Source organism: Canis lupus, chromosome 30 (assembly GCF_048164855.1).
Source record: "Canis lupus baileyi chromosome 30, mCanLup2.hap1, whole genome shotgun sequence".
Taxonomy (NCBI): Eukaryota; Metazoa; Chordata; class Mammalia; order Carnivora; family Canidae; genus Canis; species Canis lupus.
Genome location: NC_132867.1, coordinates 13751823 through 13772466, shown reverse-complemented (window position 1 = coordinate 13772466; position 20644 = coordinate 13751823). Strand labels below are relative to the sequence as shown.

The 20644-nt window shown below is 34.9% G+C and overlaps 1 protein-coding gene and 1 pseudogene across 18 annotated transcripts in view; both read left to right on the top strand.

Annotated features, from left to right (window-relative positions):
* ROBO2 (roundabout guidance receptor 2) overlaps positions 1–20644 on the top strand; it is a 1635491-nt gene that overhangs the window by 1310857 nt on the left and 303990 nt on the right. The window lies entirely within an intron of this gene.
* LOC140621845 (U6 snRNA-associated Sm-like protein LSm3 pseudogene) lies at positions 7420–7716 on the top strand (annotated as a pseudogene).

Genomic DNA, 20644 nt, shown 5'->3' with positions numbered 1-20644 from the left:
TCATTTTCTGACTCATTTAATTTATTGAATCAAAACAAAATCTAAGATGCATGAAAAAAATCGATTTTGGTGATAAAAGATTTACCCCAATGTATGTATTCATTTCTAATATTTTTTCTTTTCTTCATCAGCTGACTAGGCTGTAATTTGTATAGTCAGTCTTTGTAGTTTTTTTCTGGCTTTTGCCAAAGCCCACACAACTATATACAGCTTGCATTTCCAATAATGTTGTATGATTGTATGTACACTAGATATCTAGTGTTTTCAGTAGCTTGGATCGAGTGTGTCTTTGATATGACTTCTCAGATTCCATAGATAAGCGATTTTTTTCAGTTTTTTTTTAAAATTTGAGAATAGTTGATACACATGTTATATTAGTTTCAGGTGTATAACATAGTGATTCAATAACTTATTCATTATGCTATGCTCACCCCAAGTGTAACTACCATCTGTTACCATATGCTATTGTAGTACCATTAACTATATTTCTATGCTGTACTTTTTGCTCCCATGACAAATTCATTCCATAACTGGAACCCTGCTATATCTCCCACTCTTCTTCACCCTTTTTTTCCCATCCTCTCACCCCATCTCCCTTTCCTCTCATAACCATCATTTGGTTTTCTATATTTATAGGTCTGGCTCTACTTTTTGTTTGTTTATCCTTTTGTTTTGTTTCCTAGGTCCCACATATCAATGGAATCATATTATATTTGTCTTTCTCTGTATTATTTCACTTAATATAATACCTTCTAGGTCTATCTATGTTGGTAAGATCTCATCCTTTCATATGGCTAAGTAATATTACAGTGTGTATTGTGTCTGTGTGTGTGCACGTGCGAACTATATATTTTTATCCATTCATCTATTAATGAATACTTGAGTTGTTTCCATTTCTTGGCTATTATAAATAATGCTGCAACAAACATAGGGATACACATATTTTTGAATTAGTGTCTTTGTTTTATTTGGATAAATACTGAGTAGTGGAATTATTAGATCATACTGTATTTATATTTTTAATTTTTTGAGTCATCTCATCTTTGATGAGAGTATAATTGCTGAAAAATTTTGAGGCCATTGGGTCAATGATTAAGAACAAAAAATAAGTCAATATTTAATAATAGTCTTTATACAGCATCATCGTAGCCATCATTATTCTCTACAAGACATTGGAATTCAACTGGATTCACTTGAATAAAACAAAACTACTTGATTTCTCCAGGTTTTTGCTCTACGTTTGGGAGAATAAGCTTTAATTTTGATCACTAACTCTTTTCCATAACCAATTGTTCTCTCTAAACAACTATCTCACTATCTCATCATCCTCTCTCAAAACAATTCAGAAAACTTAGTTTTCAACAATTTCACCTCCTTTAGTAGTTATTCACATGTATGAAAGGCATTCAAACTCCAGATTTTTTCAGATAATTTCTATAACATTTGATACTATATGAGTAAAAACAGATACAGAAATTATTTGTTTATTGAGTAGTTTTGCCATTACATACCTAAGTTATGTTTTTAATTATTTTTCAGTTTATTAAGTATGACTGACATATAGCATTACTTTAATTTCATGTGTACAACATAATGGTTCAATATTTTGCATACACTGAAAAATGATTACCACCGTAAGTCTAGTTAAGATCTGTCACCATATGTAATTACAATTTATTTTTTTCCTGTGATGAAGACTATCAAAATCTACTTTCTTAGCAACTTTCAAACATAGAGTACAGTATTATTAACTATAGTCAACGGGTAGTACATTTGATCTCTATGGCTTATTTATTTTACGGCTGGAAGTTTGTACATTTTGATTCCCTTTACCCATTCCCCTCATACCTAGGTGATTTTTAAAACAACCTGGGAACACCTGGATGACTCTTGATTTCAGCGTCATGAATTCAAGCCCATATTGGGTGTCGAGCCTACTTAAAAAAAATAAACTGTTAGTGGCTTCAGGGATGTTTTGATCCCCATTATGCCTTGTATCATCAATGTATTGTTTGCAAATGGTAAACTTTATCTATATTATCTGAAAACATTTTGTGAAACCAGGTTTATAAGTGCCCTTGGCAGAATAGAAAAACTCACATTCCTGTATCTAATCCAGAACACAAGAGAGAATAAATGAGTCCTTTTTTTTTTATCTTACCTTTCAGTTCACATTTAAACCATTATGGAAATAGTAAGACAGTATATCAGAAACCCATATTTCATTTAAGTTTTGAATGAGTTTGACTAGAAAAGTCAGATAATTCAGCAATTTTGCCCTGTGCCCATATAGTATAAAAAGATAGATTCTTCATACAAGCTGAAGAGTTTGATGACTCTATGTTTTCTTATGTTAAACTTTATCTTAAGTGAAAAGTGCACATAGTTTGTATTTTTAGTAAGTGAAAATAGTTTATCCTGAGCAAGGGGAAGAAATACTTCTATCATGAGACTGAATAGAAACTGCACTTCAGAATTCAGTATGTAAGGTACTCACGGAAAGAATTCAACACACAATTTTTTTTTAATTCAGAAATCTTAATTATCACCAAATCTATAAATCTACAGCCTTTATCCGTCTTGCCTGATGGCTTTTTGAGTCATGCTTAATTTCACAGCTGACAGTACGAAGCTTATCTTCATTTTCAAAAATGTCTAATTGGAACCTAGCAGCTGTTTTCAATAAAAGAAAATGCCTCTTACGTGAAAAAGGTGTAACCTACTCCACCCTCCATCAAGGAAAGATAAAAGAACAAGATAAAGCATAAATGTACACACATTATTTCAAGTACCAATTTTTATTTTATAGTTAAGATGGGTTAGGGGTTCTGTGCTAACAAACAGTCTGAAAATTTCTGTGATTTTAAGGCAAAAATAGTTTTTATCACTCCCTTACTGCAAGTTGACTGGGTCCTTGACTTTCTATCACTGTTGAGGGTGAAGGAATGTTGACGCTCTGTGACAGTGGCAGAGGGAAAGAAGAGTTCCAGAGGCTGTTGCATCAGCATAAATGCTTTAGTCTGCAGGAACACATGCCATATTCTTTCACAACTCATACACTGCAACAAGTCACATAGCCACACAAAACCACAAAGTTAGAAAACAATTTAGTCATGTATCTGGAAGGAAGGGGCAACCAAAACCATTTGGCATACTGTGATAATGATTATACAGATATTAACTACAGATTTCCAATCCCAGTATAGATCCTTTTCTACCCACTTTATTTAGTCTAGATGCTAATTTGACTCCATATTTGGTTTATTGACCTTTTAAAAACTGCATCTTGCCTTGGCCCCATTTTCTTCCTACAGGATTCTCTTCTATCTATTATTGATTTGTCTGCTCATTTGCTTGTTTGTGTGTGTGTGTGTGGGGGGGGTTATTTTGTTTTGTTTTAAGGTGATTTTTGCTTAGGTCGAAACAAACATTAGTCAATGCATCATTAGTTATTAAGCCCAATAATTATGATATTGATTCAATAGGATTAAGATTTACTCATGAGATTCTGCTATCAAAGAGTTCAGGGATATTTCCTGACCATTTTCTGAGACTTGGAGTTTCTGTGTCTTGAATGTCATTCTGTAAGTATGAGAGAGAACAGACTGTGGATAACATCACAGGCTGACAAGGAAATGCTAAAATATGCCATCTATTTTTTTTTATGTATTTCAACGAGACTGCACAAAGCAACATGTATCAGTCGATGTTGGGTAGGAGGGCAGTCAGAGAAATTGCTATCACAAAGTTGTTTTATTCAATTCATTGGAAAGTGACACCAACACATAACACTGATGTAGGGAATATGGTCCCAGATTGTTTCATTATAAATAAGCTTTTCTTTTGACGTTTTTGACTAAATGTCAGTAGTAGAATTTCTCTCTCTCTTTTTTTTTTTTTTATATAATTTCTCTTTTTTTTAACACCAATTGTCAAATCAGTCAGTTTGGACATTTTATATTTATCTGCCTAGTTAAATCATTACCATTATTTTGGAAGTACAGGGACATTCTAAATAACAATAGTAACATTAACAATAATAATAATAATAAAATACGGCATAGGAAAAAGAGTACTAGCACACATTACTGTGACTTATAAAGTGCTTCATTTCTCCAATACTCAGTTTCTTTTTTTTGTAAGATGGAACCAATCAGTCTTTATAAACTAATGATATGAACTTGGAACTGCATGAAGGTTTTGTGTGCAGACCAGTATTAATATAACTGCATAAATAGAAGTATTGTAAGTGTGACGGTATATAAACAAGCACACCATTTTAAATGGAAATTAAATTTCATTATTCAGACCACATTGATTTTATCTGATCAAACTGCTCTCACATATTTGCGTTACAAGGTCCAAGGGTGAATGGCATTCTGTGATGAATTCCAAAAAGTCTGGGCTCTTACTTAATCAAATTTTACACTGTTGGACTAAACAGTGAATGACTGTGAAGTTGACTTGTTTGTCTCTATCATTGGGATGCTTGATCTAATAAAATCATAAAATTTGAGTGCTAGAAGTGACTTGGAGTATCTTCCACTTCCTTACATTTAAGAAAACTAGGCTGTTATCACTTAGCAACTGCTAGTAAAAGATACCTGAAAGTTCATGTCATAAGGATAACTTAGATTAATGCACCCAAGGTGTTTGCAAGGTTTTTTTTTTTTTTTTTTGGACTTCCTCTCATAATTGTCTACATGATTTACAAAAAGGTCTGTATAGCATCTCATTTACAGAATAATGAGAATGACAAAAAGCTAAAGCTAAAGGGTAAGTTGATAGTGAGGCTGTCCCCTTTTAAAAGGAGTTAGTGTTTTTGCCAAAATTCTTTACCCAAAATTTATTACAAGTCCTCACATTGCAAGGAAGCCTGAGCAGTATAGTTTTGCCGCTGCTTATTGTGCTTGCCTCCAAAACAAGGGTTCTATTAATAAAAAAAAGAAAATGAGAATAAAAGTATTACACCAAAAACTGGTGGTCTCTGCCAAAGAGATCTATTTTTATCATAATGGATAATAAGGATAATATTTCTCTTACTTATATTGCTATTTCGCTAGGCTGGAATCTCAGCAAACCAGAGTTATAATTAACAAGAAACAGTGTAAACTGAAATTATAGGTTCTAAAGTGAAACTAACCTAAGTTCACACCAGGTCCCCACCATTTGTGCAAACATCACTAACCTCAGTTTTTTAAAAAATAAGATGGCATCTTCTTCACAAGTTCAAGTCCTAAATGAGACAATACATGTGCAGTTGAATGACTAAACACAATGCATAGACTGTAGTAATCACTCTGTAAGTAGTGGGTGCTGTCACCAACCAGCGAATGTTTTTTCTACATTTTATGATTAAGAAGTTAAATATTATGATGTTTTATTGAGATTAATGTCAAGGTAATAATATTTATCAATTATTGTACTTTTAGGTCATCGGAATGACTAGAGTGCCTTTAAGGTTCTTCTCTAAGATAAGAGTGGTTATTATTCATCTTCTATCAATCTCTATATGTTTCAATTTATATCTGTAGATCCATCTTCTAGAGACATGACTAAGTCAATTATCTTGATTAGCCTGTGCTCCTTGTCCTATATTATAATACCTGGAAAGTAATTATGTTTCTATTTTTCATTTTAATCTGGTCTTACTTCATTGGCAATATGTGTATTGGCCAAGTCCATTATGAGCTTAATTGCTCACATACTCACATATCAGGTGTTCAGAATCCTTCCTTTGCATCTGAAGGAAGCAAAAGATGAATCCACAGAACTCTGATACATTTTGTTCATACATTAATCTAATTATGAGCAGAGAAATAACATTTTTGTATTCTATATTTTATATTTCTTCTATGCCTGGGAATATAGATTTTTATTATAATGACTTCATTCATTGATCAGGGGTACCTACATAAATCTCCTGATTTAAGTAAGAGGAGGATTTGTCTTTGGACCTGCCTAGACTTGTTGCAAACAGATACCTAATTGCCCATGCTGACTGACAGAACAAGCATTGACTATCTATACAGCCTAATCCTTTGTTTGGTCATTGAAATTTATCCATTTGAAATCTGTCCATGGCTAAGAAGTTTGTACTACAACAGACTCTTCTATTGGTAAGACAGCTTTAACTGAAACTTCTGAAGACTGTAGGGAAACAGAAAAAGAAAAAAAGAAAGACTCTCTAGTATCTTTTTCTGCTGTCACTAATGCCTGGGGCTGGCAGTGGTGGTGAGTGGCAATACTGAACATGGCTTTTTTTAATGTAAAATTTCAATATGAAATTATTTATATTATGCTCTGGGAGGGTCACAATGCCTTCATTCTCTAGTTATATGTGAGATAGATTCAAATGGAAGTGAAGTGGCTTCCATTCATCCATTTGTATTTTAAAAAGCACTTCTAGAATCTGTTGAGAATGTTGCTCATCCTCCTTTCCCTGATGCTGTTTAGTCTGCCCCCAAGTGGTGGAGACCTGAGAACCTGGAAGATAATGTGGTCAGTTCATGACTTAAGCCTTGCTGCATTTGTGTGCCACAGGGATTTTTGTTGGGATATAACAGCTGAACAGTTAGAAATGTGTTACATATAATATGAAATCATCTGTTCAAATAATAGCAGTGTAATAATTCTTGAAAGCCTATCTGTGCATTTTAATTCAATACACTAAGCAAATAAATTTCAAGACATACAATCATGCTCTAGGAAATTCATAATTCTAAAGGTTTTATTTGGGGCTCATTCTCTTCTTCCTTCCCTGCTTGTTTTACAACCCTTCTCCTTGCCAGGAGCTTATACTGGAAGAAATTTTTCTTCTTGATTTCTAGCAGTTTCTAATGGGTGTTTTTGAATTTTAATATTCAGTTTGATTCAGAACCTTTACCTTTTCCAAGTTCTTAGGAGCTCCCTTTTGTCTCATTTTTAAACATGGTCTTTGGGGAATGGCAGTGATTGTGACAGATGGTAAAGGAATAAGATTGCACTTTGGTGCTGCTTCTGCCTTTTGCCTCTGATCTCTTTCCACTTTCTCAAGGCAAATTATAGATTTCCTTTTGCCTCTAGAGGGACACAAATAGTAGTTGCCAGTTTTATGGTTCTTTGTTTCTAGCTCTTAGAAAATAGGGTTCTTATTTGATTAAACATTGTAATCATATTTATTGTTAATAAAGGATACTGAATTGTCTGTTGACCAAACACCTAACTAGACAAGGATGAGGACTTGTTGAATCACAAGGAGGGGAAATAATTCTTCTTTGTGAGTTTGAAAGTAGCTTCCCTCTAGTGGTCAAAAGTGCTATTTCACTTATAGACTATGATCCAAATAATTTTTGAAAACTTCCTATCATTATCTTTTTTAAAAACATTATCTGATATGTATTATTTATTTATCAAATATATTAAAGAATGGTTTGAAAGATGGCAGACGACGTGGACCAGCAATAAACTCCCAACACCGTAGAAGAGCCCCTAGATCTCATCAGGCTCAGCCTGGATGAACAAATTTATGTGAAAATGAGAAATGATCGAGAGCTTCGATGCTTATGATCAGCATTAAATATGATATTGGGAGATGTGGAAGAAACTGTGATTACTATAGAAATTGATGAAGAAATATATGGAGAGATAAATAAATCAACAAAACCGAATATTCTGATGCTTTTTGTCTGGGGAGATGGTGTTGTACCAGTTGCCGCTCCATTAAGACTTGGCTGAAACAAAGAATTTATCATGTATGGGATATAGGAGATTTTGTATGATTGCCTCTTTAAATGTACAAGATATCCAGAAGAGAAACCTGCATACATTTTGATTTAAGATAATTAAAAAGTATAAGTGTAAAGTTGTGTGGTAGATATATTTGCAATGTTTCTCTATATATTTGAAATATTTCAGAATCCATAACAATTTCAAGAGAGAGGTGGTAAATTTAGTTAAATTTAAGCATGGGAATTTAAATGGCACTTGAAGTGAGTGCAGAGTTGTAATTATAATCAGAATTTGTTTACATTCACTTATCCAGTTGGAAAGTATTTAAGCAATACCAAGAATGTGCTAAACCCTAGACAATGTGGAAAGAGTAAAGCAAGACAGATGAGAGGCCAGGGAACTAACTGATGACTAAGTAATGGGACAGGATTGGTGGAAATATCTATAAAGGACTAGAGGAGTACACTAAGGATAGAGTAGCCACTGTCCTGAATGCCAAGAAGAACAACGAGCACAGAAAAGTGAGTTAATTGATCAAGAGATTAGGTATAGTGCACAGGTGTTACCAAAGCAGAAAGAGCTTCAGGAAGTGATTCTGAGCAATTGGGGAGAATGGGACTTCAAGTATTTAAGACTAATCTGGACAGAGCTAAATGGAACACATGCCTTAATAATTTTCCTAAAGCAAAGGTTTCAAAGCATGATAAATTATCAAATTGGAGAAGATGAGGTTTTTGACCCATAGGTCACACACATGAATATGAACAATCTCACAAAATTATATTCCTTCTCATAATGCGGGTAGTCAAGTATTACCTGATAAAATGATATTTTGTGTTTGATTTCTTAACCTAGTTTTTCTTGCAGGAGTTATGCTTCTCGCTTTATTATAACTTAGACAGATGAGGGGGTACTTAAATTTGAAAGTATTGCTGGGAAATTTGCCTCAACAGAGGTCATGGTGATGGAAAAGTTAGCACAATCAAAACTTTGGTTTTATTCTGAAGTCAATTGGAAGTGATCAACTCTAATTGCAAGTATTGTTTACCTAACATACTGCTTAAGAAAGTTTTTGGTGACAAAGTTGCACATTGATGTGAAGGAACATAAAACTCTGATAAGATCAGAAGCAAATTTCGCAAATAGATAACTAAGAGCGAGGCAACCGTAAGTAAAAAAATGATGATGTCAGGAGATATATGAATACCTATTTAAATAATATCCTTAATTGATTTGATTGGCCATATTTTATGCAGATTCTATAGATATTTTCAAGCTGGAATAGTATAGTCTCTCAGATCTTCATTATGAGAGGATACACATACCCACACACATATAGTATCCTTATACCTGCAGCTATGCATATATATGTTATATATAATATATATATACATACACATATAATGTATATTACATATATGAAATATATATAAAATATGTATATATATACACACACATTTATGCATATAATAATTTCAGGTATGAAAATAGGCATAAATACTTGCATCAAATAAAGTTTTATCACCCATAACCATAAACACATTCTCTGTACTGGACACCACCCATGCTTACCTTCACTTTCACTACCGAAAGATTTCTAGCTGCCCAGGACTATGGCCTTCATGTCCCAGACATATCAGCCTTTCCTTGGAAATGCCTCATGCTCTTGACTTTTCTCATCTGCTCTCCTGAGTTGAAACTTAATTGTCTTTTACAACTGTTATCTCAAGCCCCTGATATCAAGTATATAATGAGATCAAATATGTGATCTGAGGAGCTCCTCTATACTAATAGAGTAACATGTTTGCATTTTAACTTGTGCCTTGTCCCCAAATTAACTGAAAAGGATAGTTGTTGTTGTTGTTGTTGTTGTTGTTGTTTGTTTTTTGTGTTTTTTTTGTAGAAAATGTGCTGTTTGATTAAAAAAATTCATATCAAATAATTTTGGCATTACTTAATCACACCAAGTACCTACCTTTAGAATCTAGTTGTGTGTAGAGCTGAACTTGTTGCTGAAAAATATTTGCAATACTGATAATATTTTTAGAAAAATTCTTCAGTTTGTTTTTATAGATGAAACTCCTGAAGATGATTATAAAGCCCATTGTTTCATTCTCTCGCTCTCTTTCTCTCTCTCTCATGCATACACACATACACATACACATTTTCATGCTTTGAAAGACTCAAGTGTTAGACAAAGGATGTTGTGAGTAGACTTGGAAATCACTTGGCATTTTTGAGATTTGCCAAGCAGCTTGAGCTATTTTAAAATATTTTTGTTCAATCAGATCACAAACATGTTTTTCCAAGTGCTTTTTTTAGGTCAATTTTTATAACCATGTGTAATTTCAAGGAAATTTAACCCATATGTTTGTTTCTGTTACCATATATTCAAATTGATTTATAGCACAGATGTAAGTTTTTCCTATGACACTGGTATATGAAGAAGGTGAGGGAGACTTGCAATTTGCTGCACAGGAAAGTCCATGGTGAGACTTTAGATTAATGATCATAGACTATAACCCAGTTCTAACCCCAACACACTCTTCATGATAAAAGTCACAGGGGATTGCCTGTAAGTGTCAGCAAAGGATGAGATCCAGGTACTACAGTATGTTGATGAATGTAGTTTCCTAGCATGGGCTCAAAGGATGTAACTCTGATTGGTCATTGTACAGCACTATGGGATTGAAGCCTTTAAATGCTACTAAAGGTCTTCGCCAAGTGTAATGAAAAACTGGATCTATGAGCAGCGATATTTACTGGCAAAAAATGACTGAGAACTGCCAACACATTCTATTATTTTTTGTGGCATTGAGCCTAGAAATAGGCTTGTTGATGGGAAAGTTGAAACATAGTCAAAATTTCACCGTACTTTATAGGCATAGCAAAAAAAAAAAAAAAAAAAAAAAGGATCTTTTAAATGAGCATATGTATTACCTGGAAACTATTCTTAAAATTAAATAAAAATAGAAAATCTTTAATAAGACCCTTGGATTCAACCAATATGTCACCTTAGAGGTAAGTGACGCTTGCCATTACAAAGATGCTGTGGGTGAGAATGGATAATAGCAGGATATCCAGGTTAGTGCCAAGTGGAAGGAAATTAAAGTGCAGTTACAATATAAAGGGGCCAACATAAGTAATTCTGAAAGCCAAAGCATTTAAGAAGTAAATCAGTGGTTCCTAAGCATTGCAAACCACAGTCAGTAATCACATATATACTGATGTCTGAATCTATACAAATTCTTAAAATGTTGGCAGGGAGAAAGTGTACCCTCTCATCCTAAATCTTGGGCCTATAAGCCGAGAAAATTAACCTGTCTACTGGAGGAAGGAATTCCACTGATGGAAGAAGTCAAACAACTCACTTGAGGTCCAAGAGCCACCTTGGCTATTCTGCTTTAGGGTTTTTAGCAACATTACAGCATCTTTATGAATGTTACCTTATAGAATGTTAGTTATACCAGGGCAGACACAACCAGGAATTTGACAACCACGCCACACTTTGACTGGACTGACATTTCCTTAGCAGTAACAAGCTGACGCTGTCTGGTGCCATGGGGGCCCTTGGGCTTGATTTAAGAGCACTGATGTTGACTGCTTGTTATTTCATATCTTAGAGCTGTCAAGAGGCAACTGATGTCAGCATAAAATTATTTGATAGCTCTACATCTTGGGCAAAATGTGAACCTATTGATGTCCATAAAGTAGCCATCAAAGTCTTGAAATTGGGGGTGGTGATAATTGAGAATACAAATTCACCTAGCTTATTGTCACATAATCCTTTGTTTTAAATGTGGGTCACATAAATATGAATTGTAACCACCTATTCAGCTCTTAGTGGTTGGACTTATTAAGCTACATGCTCATGCAATCGTCACAACAACCTTACAAGATAAATAGTATTAGTTGGACCTTCATTTGACAGGACAGATTGTACTCCTTGAAGGCAGTAGAACCAGGATTCAGATGCAAACAATTGAGTTCCAGGGTTCATGCTTTCATCTTGATTATACTGCTTTTCTCATGGAATTGAATACTAGATAGGTGTAATTCTTTCATTGAGCTTCAATTTATTTATTTATTTTTAGTTTTAATGCAAGAAAATAATTTTTCATCAAAGGAAAATAGCAATTAACAATTTGTATTGTCTGACAAATACTGAAAGAAAATCAGGATTTTTATCAACCTCATAGCTTTTTTGGAGCAAGCTTGTAGCTGATGGAATGATTCTAATCATAAATGTAATTGGTCAGTGACCAGTTCTCTCATCACAGCACATAAATTAACACATTCTTTGAGAACATTAAAAATTTGTAGAGTAGTAAATAAATGTGTGAGGATTTTTGTGGCTCATACAGAATATCAGTAATGGGCAAAGTAAGCAATAAATAATATCTATAAATTATAGCTCTGTTTGCCATTCTGTTTTTCAGATTACTTATTTTTAACAACAGTGATTATCTGCAAATGCAGCCATTTTCTGAAGAATGTATTTGACCATTTCTTAAAATCATCTCTAAACTCTAAAGCATTTTCATGTATAATGTTTTGCATATATAATGTATTATGTCATTTAAAAATACCACCTTTTCATATTTCCTGATTTACCTGAAGAATAGAAGGTGACAATTTAATTTTGAGAATGCATTTATGTGTATGTATCTGTGGATCTGTGCAGTTTTTTTTATTCAACCAAATCACAGAGATCTAGTGGAATTCTGATTCTCTAATTCTAGCTCAGTATATAGCAATTGAAAGCATTTAGTTGTGATTAAAACAGATTGAAGGAGATAATCCCTCTGAGAAAGCAGCTTCAAATAGCTTAGCTGTGCTTCTTCAGGGATAAAAACTAACACAACACCAGCTAATTCCTGCAAAGTCTCCCTAGTGGTGTTAGAGGTACCCCTCATTTGCTGTTTTTCCTCCTTGTTGGGTTTTATTCGAATTCCTCCTGGATGGAAATTCTGCTTTAAAGACTGGCTTACTCATTCTGTGTTGCAGGAACCAACAATCAGCCTTTTGCTTTAACTGATGTGGTGAAAAGTACTTCATATCGTAAAGGAACAGAGTGCAGACAGTTCGCAGCTTACAATTGAAACATATTTTTAAAATCCATGGATTGGGATGCCTGGGCTGCTCAGTGGTTGAGCATCTGCCTTCAGCTCAGGGCATGATCCTGGTCTGGGAATCTAGTCCCCTATTGGGCTCTTTGCAAGGTGCCTGCTTCTCCCTCTGCCTATGTCTCTGCCTTTCTCTGTGTGTCTCTCATAAATAAATAAATAAAATATTTAAAAAACAAATAATTAATTAATTAAAATCCACGGGTAAGTCATAGACACATTGGAACTTGGGATGTCATTTTCCATAAAAACATTGTTCTATAAGAACGGGTTTTCTGTAAGAATCAGACTTCTGTAAGAATTAGATTCTGTAAGAATAAGAACAGCCCTCCAAAGCCTATTTAACCCATAATGTAGGTGAATATGTTTATAACTAGTACTACAAAACTCTAAAGTCTTTGTATAATGATAGTTCTATAAGAATCCTTCTAGCCTATGCCATGGATCCAGTACTGGAGGGGAAGTACCTTTATTCCTTGGGAACACTCTGAGTCAACTCATTCGTAGGACCAGAGAGACAAGCAGGTTTATACCTTCTGGGAGTAGTGTGCTGAACATAGGCAAAACACAGAGAACTATGTTGAGGTTAATTTATAGTTTGAGGTTTTCTTATTTCCTTATCCTTTCTCCATTGTTGCAGCCTCATTTTGCAGATTGAGACCATACCCTTGAGAATGGGAACCGTGTGTGCGGAAGAGGAGAGGGAGGCGCATGCAGGGACCCTGCTTGTCAAAGTCTGACAACAAAGTCTCCTGGATTTTGGCTGCACGTGGGGCAATATTTCTGAAACTATGCTCAGTAGCTACCTTTACATGTTGTACCAAAAAAGTAAAACATTGGAAATATTCCTGTTGCACCCACCTCATTCTGCTTCTCTATCTTCTCTATGCATCCCCTAGTCCCACACCTCCCGTCCTCTGTTGCAGTTGCCTTAAGCCTTTGCCTCTGTGGTACTTGCAAAACCTGTGATCAGGAGACACACAGGAGGCTACCATAAGGACTCAGTGAATTGAGTAATTAACCACATGCCGCCACTGAGTTTATGAATAAAGTTTAGGCCACTGTTTGAAGCAAATTAATATTTTAAAACATGGAAGCAGGGATCCCTGGGTGGCGCAGCGGTTTGGCGCCTGCCTTTGGCCCAGGGCGCGATCCTGGAGACCCGGGATCGAATCCCACATCAGGCTCCCGGTGCATGGAGCCTGCTTCTCCCTCTGCCTATGTCTCTGCCTCTCTCTCTCTCTCTGTGACTATCATAAATAAATAAAAATTTAAAAAAAAAAAAAATAAAAAATAAAACATGGAAGCAGTTTGCTATGTCAGTTTTTCATGAGCTGGAACCATATACCAACTCATATCCTCTAGGGTCACACTATTAAGCCAGGATTTATTGACTGACAGCATCTAACCAAATCTAAAGTTTTAATCTGGCTTTTTAAAAATATGAATCACCTGCCAGCATTTCATCTTTTTTCTATATACCCTTTGCTATGCTATTATGTGGCAATTGATCTGCTGTTTAATTTACAGTAATGATGATGGGCCAGCATTAATAATAATGGCATATGTTAAAAATGTAACAGGGCACTTCAACGCAATAAAAGAGATAGATATATAGTTTAAAACCTTTTAACACTGCGTTGCCCTTGCTAATGTTTCACAACACTTTGTACTCTGGGAAAAAAAAAAAGTGGCATAAAAATAGCATGTAAAGTGTTATTCCCACATGCTGTTCTTGGTCTTTGGCATGCCTGTTTTCTCCACATTTTCCAAAAATGACAAGAATGCATCCCATCTGATACATCCTGTGAAAAATTTAAGAGCATATTTGAAAACACAAAGTACTGTTTTCATAAACTGCTGAAATCTGTGATAGTTTGGCAGTAATCTCAGGAACAATGTGGGATTCGGCTCTTTATTTTTCCCTTCCTTTGCATTCTTTTGTCAGCCATCGAACTTCTTTATGCTGTATTGCTTTCTGATGTGTTGATCTGAGTTTCCCTAAAACACACATGTTAGGGCCTAAACAGAATTTGGCAGTTGGATTTTCCTCATTAATTAATGATCTGATGTTGATATTGATGTAGTCTTTCTTTTAAGGATAAAAATAAATAATCCGGAGCTAATTTGGCATGAAGTAAATCAGAATCGAAGCTTTTAATAAAGAGTAAAATGATGGAATGTGAAATACCAGATGTAAGATTTGCTAGACAGATACATGTGGATAAAATTTGATTGAGGCAAGAGCAGGCGAATTTCTGGGAACTTCTGTTTCTATTTTGACTCTCCTTCTACTGCTTGAGAATTTGAAATTGACTTCTTGCCCACATGGCAAAATATAGCAAATACTACTGATTCTCAGTTCAGACTGATGGAACAATACAAACTCTTTGTTTATGTAGGATCCCTTTATGTTGAGGGACCCATATCATTTATGAAATACAAACATCCTCCAGGTTGTTCTTTTCCCATAAGTAGAGTAAAAAGCAATTGCACGAGAGTTCAGTCTAGTGAAAGTGATGTAATAGTGAGCTCTTTGACCCTGTCTCTAAGGTATTTTACCATAGTTCCGATTCTCCACTGCCCTGTGCCTTTTGCTGGGTCTATACTTTCCATGATGCTTAAAAGATGTGCATTCACCCCATTTGTAAAGCCAATCTAAGGAATTAAGCAGACTCTATAATTCATGGATATACACTGACCGTGTTGAGATTATAACCTGCCTCTACTTTTAGTATCATGTGAAGGGAAGCATAGTGACATAAGCAATGGGAGCTAATAGTAATGTGCACTGTGCTTGACATATATTATCTTATTTAATTCTCATAACTTGCAAGTTTAGCTATGTGAAGGAAGGATTCATAGAAATAATGGAAGTTCAGTTAGGCTAAAGTGCATGAACTTTAGCATTAGACAAATTCAAACTGAATTCCTTCTCTACCACTTGGTAATTTTGCTACTTTCACACACACACACAAATTAATCTCTCTTAGTATAATTTAAACCATTGGTTCCGCCACCACCACCATTTGACCTCAAAGTCCAAATATAAGGTATATTGGAAGATACCACTTATTTGGTGATTTGGTGTCTATGCTGTGTCAGAGAATGGCCTAGAACTGGGCATGCTTTATGTCTAATAATTATACAGCATGTTGTTAAGGGTTATATGTAGACTTGAGTGGCAGTCAGTTATGACTGAACCAGGACCGTGGTAAAGAAGCACATGTAGATAAATGAATAGAGGTAGATATCCATGGAGTGTGTTGAGGACATTATTAGAAGATCATTTTGAAGTACAGGGCTCAGACACAGAAGGAAAGAATGAAAAGTTTGGTGACTGGTCATAAAGGTCCTGAAAGGCAACCAAAGACACTTGAACTTTTATCTGATGACATGTTGTCAAAACCTGTTTTTACTGAGTATTGTCTTGTCCCTCTTCAGTCATACTTTTTATTTATTTGATAAAGTATTAGGGTTTTTTTATATTAATGATTCTAAATTCCAACATGAAATAAGTTAGCCATGTGACATTGTTTGTCAATATTTGGTTGACTTGTTCCATCCATTTTTAAAGAAAAGATAAATCATGTATATAATATGCTATGTGATGTAGATTCTGTTACTCAGTGTGCAAAAGTTAGATGCACTTCTGTTATTGGAGGATGCACTGTTGAATCCGACCAAAAAAAAAAAAAAAAAAAAAGAGCTCCAGGGCATCAAGAATACATATTCTCCAATCTAGATTTCAAAATGTGCACTGGATGTTTGGGATATGACAGAAATACATTAAGCCCATTGATATGGTAATTATCTAGAGTAATTTTTTGCTTCTATGTACTCTGCACTGATTGCTACATAAATAAGATTCAAAATATGAACTTTTGTGTTTAGTGAAAGTGCCAATGTCTCTGTCTGAATTCATAAGCTCCATCTTAGGAACCAGGCAATTTCTGTTTACAGCCTAGTGCCTTAGGGAGACTGTTTAATGAGGAGATGTGAAGCCTTTTGCAGTTTATTGTTGATGACATTTTGAGGACACTTGCAGTTGCAGTTGGGTAGTCTGAAAAACAATAAAGCTGGATATTTTCTTAGATGTGGTTTATATGCCCCAGAGCATTGTATCAAATTTTATCAGTAATCAAATTTCTACTTGATAGCAATAAAAAAAATCCCTTTTAGCAGCTAAATTCAAATATTTAAGGCAAAGAAAAAAAAAGCACTATTACAAATCTGATATTTAGATTTTCTGAGATTCAAAGAATCCCAATTTTACTAGCTATTCAGTTTAACTAAAAGTGACTACCACTGTTTTTACAAGCTTGAAATGGCTACTCTTTCTGGTGACATATGATACTCTTTGATTGATACTCTGTCAATACTCTTGTTCTCTGTATTCAAAACCTCTGAAATCGCTTGAGATATGCCAATAATAGAGATTAAATTAGCATTGTTATTCAGATAACAACTTTGGTTTTAACTAAACCCCTTTATTTGGTATATACATAGATATAATGTATACTAACATCTGTTGCCTAATACTTGTAAAAAGAAAAAAGAAACCAGGTAATATATTTGCTTTTGCCTTTGTTTCCATCTGAAATTTTTGTGACCACCTGTCCTTCTTAAAATTATAAAGACTATGATACATAGATATGGGGGAAATTGAACAGGTCTGTGCAGTTAGCACAAGTGGTGGTGTGGCTTCATCATCTAGGCTGGTCCTCAGCTTTGTAGGTAGCTTTTTTAGAGGTGCTGTTAATGGAGTGTATGGTTTAAAGTTCTGGAATTGAACTCTGTAGTCTTGAATCTTGACCCCATCAATTTCTTATTATGTATCCTTGACCTAGTTAATGTACCCTTACTAGACCTTTACTATAAAATGAGTGGTTCCTATTCATATCTTCTTAGATTATCATAATGATGAAAAGAAATAATGCATGATTAAATCAACAAATCCAAGGCTAAAGGTATTTACAATGTAAATACCTTAGCTCTTGTGTGTGACACAAAATTAATAATCAGTATTAAGGGCTATTATTAATATTAGTGTTTGTACAGTTTCATGATCAGAAAGATGCTTTTTGAATACTAGATTAAAACAGAGGGAAATAGAGAGTTTAAATTTCACCGAGGCCATGGAAAAGTTCCTTGCCTTAATCAGGAAATGTGTCTGATGATTTGCTACTCCCCATTTCTAGCTGGTGTTGAATTAAATCTAAATTCTTGCTCCTAGGCTCCTCTTTTCCATACTCTGTACAGACTCCTTTCTTTCCCAAAAAAGAATTACTTGATAGGATACAATGCACATGATTACAGTTCTGCTAGTTTAAGCCAGTTTATTATAATGGAGTCAGTTGAGGCTTGGTTATATTCCAGCATTAGCCATTTTATTAACTGTGAAGAGGTTACAGCTTTAGATTTGTTGATTCAATCATGCCTTCTAAAGATGGTATCTGAAACACCTTAATTAAACCTAGCTGCTTCTAAATTTCCTCAGCCACTTCCTCTACTCTTATTTCCAATTTTACTCTGAGAAGGGAAGCTGTCTGCTTCCATACACTTGAAAACATAAAGAATGCTGGATGTTAGTTTGATTAGGTCGATTATTATGAACAAAATGCAAGTATAGAAGCTTTTAAGTGAGAAAATCTACATGAAGAAAAATCTATTCTTGTGTTTCTGTCATAAACTGGTGATTTGAATTTAGCACATCTGTTTGTGAAGAGAGTTAGATTTGTTATTGTAATAAATAGTGACAAATCGTTGCCCACATGACTCTTGAAAACAAACCTGGCAATGAGTTTTATCTCATGTGTTCGAAACTCACCATAACATATGCCTATTTTTACAAATGTTTGTGTACTAGGTTGTTATAACCATCTGCAGTCAAATATGGTATGCAAAACAAAGACTGATTTGTGTAGCTATTTCCTTGCTTCAGTAATGAAAATCATCACATTTTTTCCCACATAATTAAACATAGTTTGATATGAGGTGGAAACTTTTCAGAAGTGCATACTCTGGGACCACTTTCTTCTAAAATGTGTTTGAAAAGAGTATTAATCCAGCATAGGCAAGGGGAACCAGCAAGCCTCTTATTAAAATGCTTTCCCAAACACTCAACCATAAATTCATGCTAACTTATTAACCTCTTCCTTTTTTTTTTCTTTTTCTGTTTTGGAGATTTTTATTTAATTTTAATTTTATTTTTATTTTTGAGAGTGAGGCAGAATGAGCACGAGCAGGGGGAGGGGCAGAAGAAGAAGGTCAAGCAAACTCCTTGTTGATCAGAGAACCTGATGCAGGGCTCAATCCCAGGACCCTGAGATCATGATCTGAGCCAAGACACCGAACCAACTGAGCCACCCAGGCACCCCTCTTTTTTTCTTTTTTTCTTCTTCTTCTTTTTTTTTTTTTTTTTTAAGGCAGAATCTAAGATCCATTTTCCTGCCCACACCTATACCTTTAGGTGAATTATCTTGATAAAAATTATAGGTAGTATTCTCCAAATGCCGAGATGAAGTCAGCTGCTCTTAAAAAAAAAAAAATAGTTTTAATGGGTAGGTAGGAAGTCATAATTTCAGAACTTTCAATTGTACTTAGAATTCAGTAGCCAGCCAAAGAAAAAAATAAGAACATTAGGATCAAGGGCTGAAAGAAGCATGACTGCAGAACTTGGGAGGACGGAGGCAGAAAAGAAAAGTGATAGGAGGCCAAAGAAACACTTGAGCCGTGTAATGCTGCCTTGGGCGCCGTTGACCGGTATAAAGCTGAACATCATCTCCAGTGACATCTTTGGTGGACCTGTCCCAGATTGCCTGTGCTTAGCTTCAGGCACTCATTTTCTTTCCTCATACAATCCAATCTATTAAATGTCTGCTATAGTTTTTCAGGCCTGAAGAGAGATTTCTTTTCTTTTTTTGAGGAAAGGAGGGGCCAGGTATTAACTGCTTCATTCATTCATACATCACAAATATGCTTCTCTCCCACCTTCCCTTCCTCATTCATGCACAGGCATTTCTAAAGCTCTCCGATATCCCTTACAGTATAACAGGCTTCCTCACATAAGAAGAGGCAATAGCTCTTTGGTGGTGTTCAGAAGAGTGACAGATACTTTTAAGCCTGGCGGGAAAAAATTGACACAAGCTATTTTTCAGGAATTGTTTTTTGATGGTGTATGCCCTAGTGAGACACAAACGTGCAGAAAAGGTGGCAATTATTACACCCTATAACTCAGGTTTACTTGAGGTCCTGAAAACTCCACAAGGCCCGTAAGAGAATTCCCTATAGGATAGTATGAGCAAGATGCGTATCTATTTTTAAGGTTATCTCTTTCATTACATTTGACATTTTCAAGTCTATGGCAATAGGCAAGAAAGATGGACCTTCACAAAAACATAGATCACACAGACAAAAAGGAGTTAAAACTTGAAGAGACAAACGGTCTTCCCTCCAAAGTTTGGTTAAATACACATAAGACTAATATGAATTTCCTTATGTGTTTGAATGTAGCAGATAGTTGATCATACTTTACCCCTGGAAAAATCATAAAGATAGAGGCTTTAAAAAGTCTACTTTTTTCACCTCTATCTCTATATCTTTTATCTCTATGTCTATACTCTTTAACTCAATTACAAACGAACATGATGGTATTTAGTTTTACATTAGGATGTAAAGATTTTCTACCTTTATTCATTCATCTAGATTAGCTTCTTTACTACGCACCCCAAGCCCACTCATAACTCACCTGCCACCTAGTTGGACTTACTCCTGATCATAGTGGTCATAATGACTGAGGGATTATT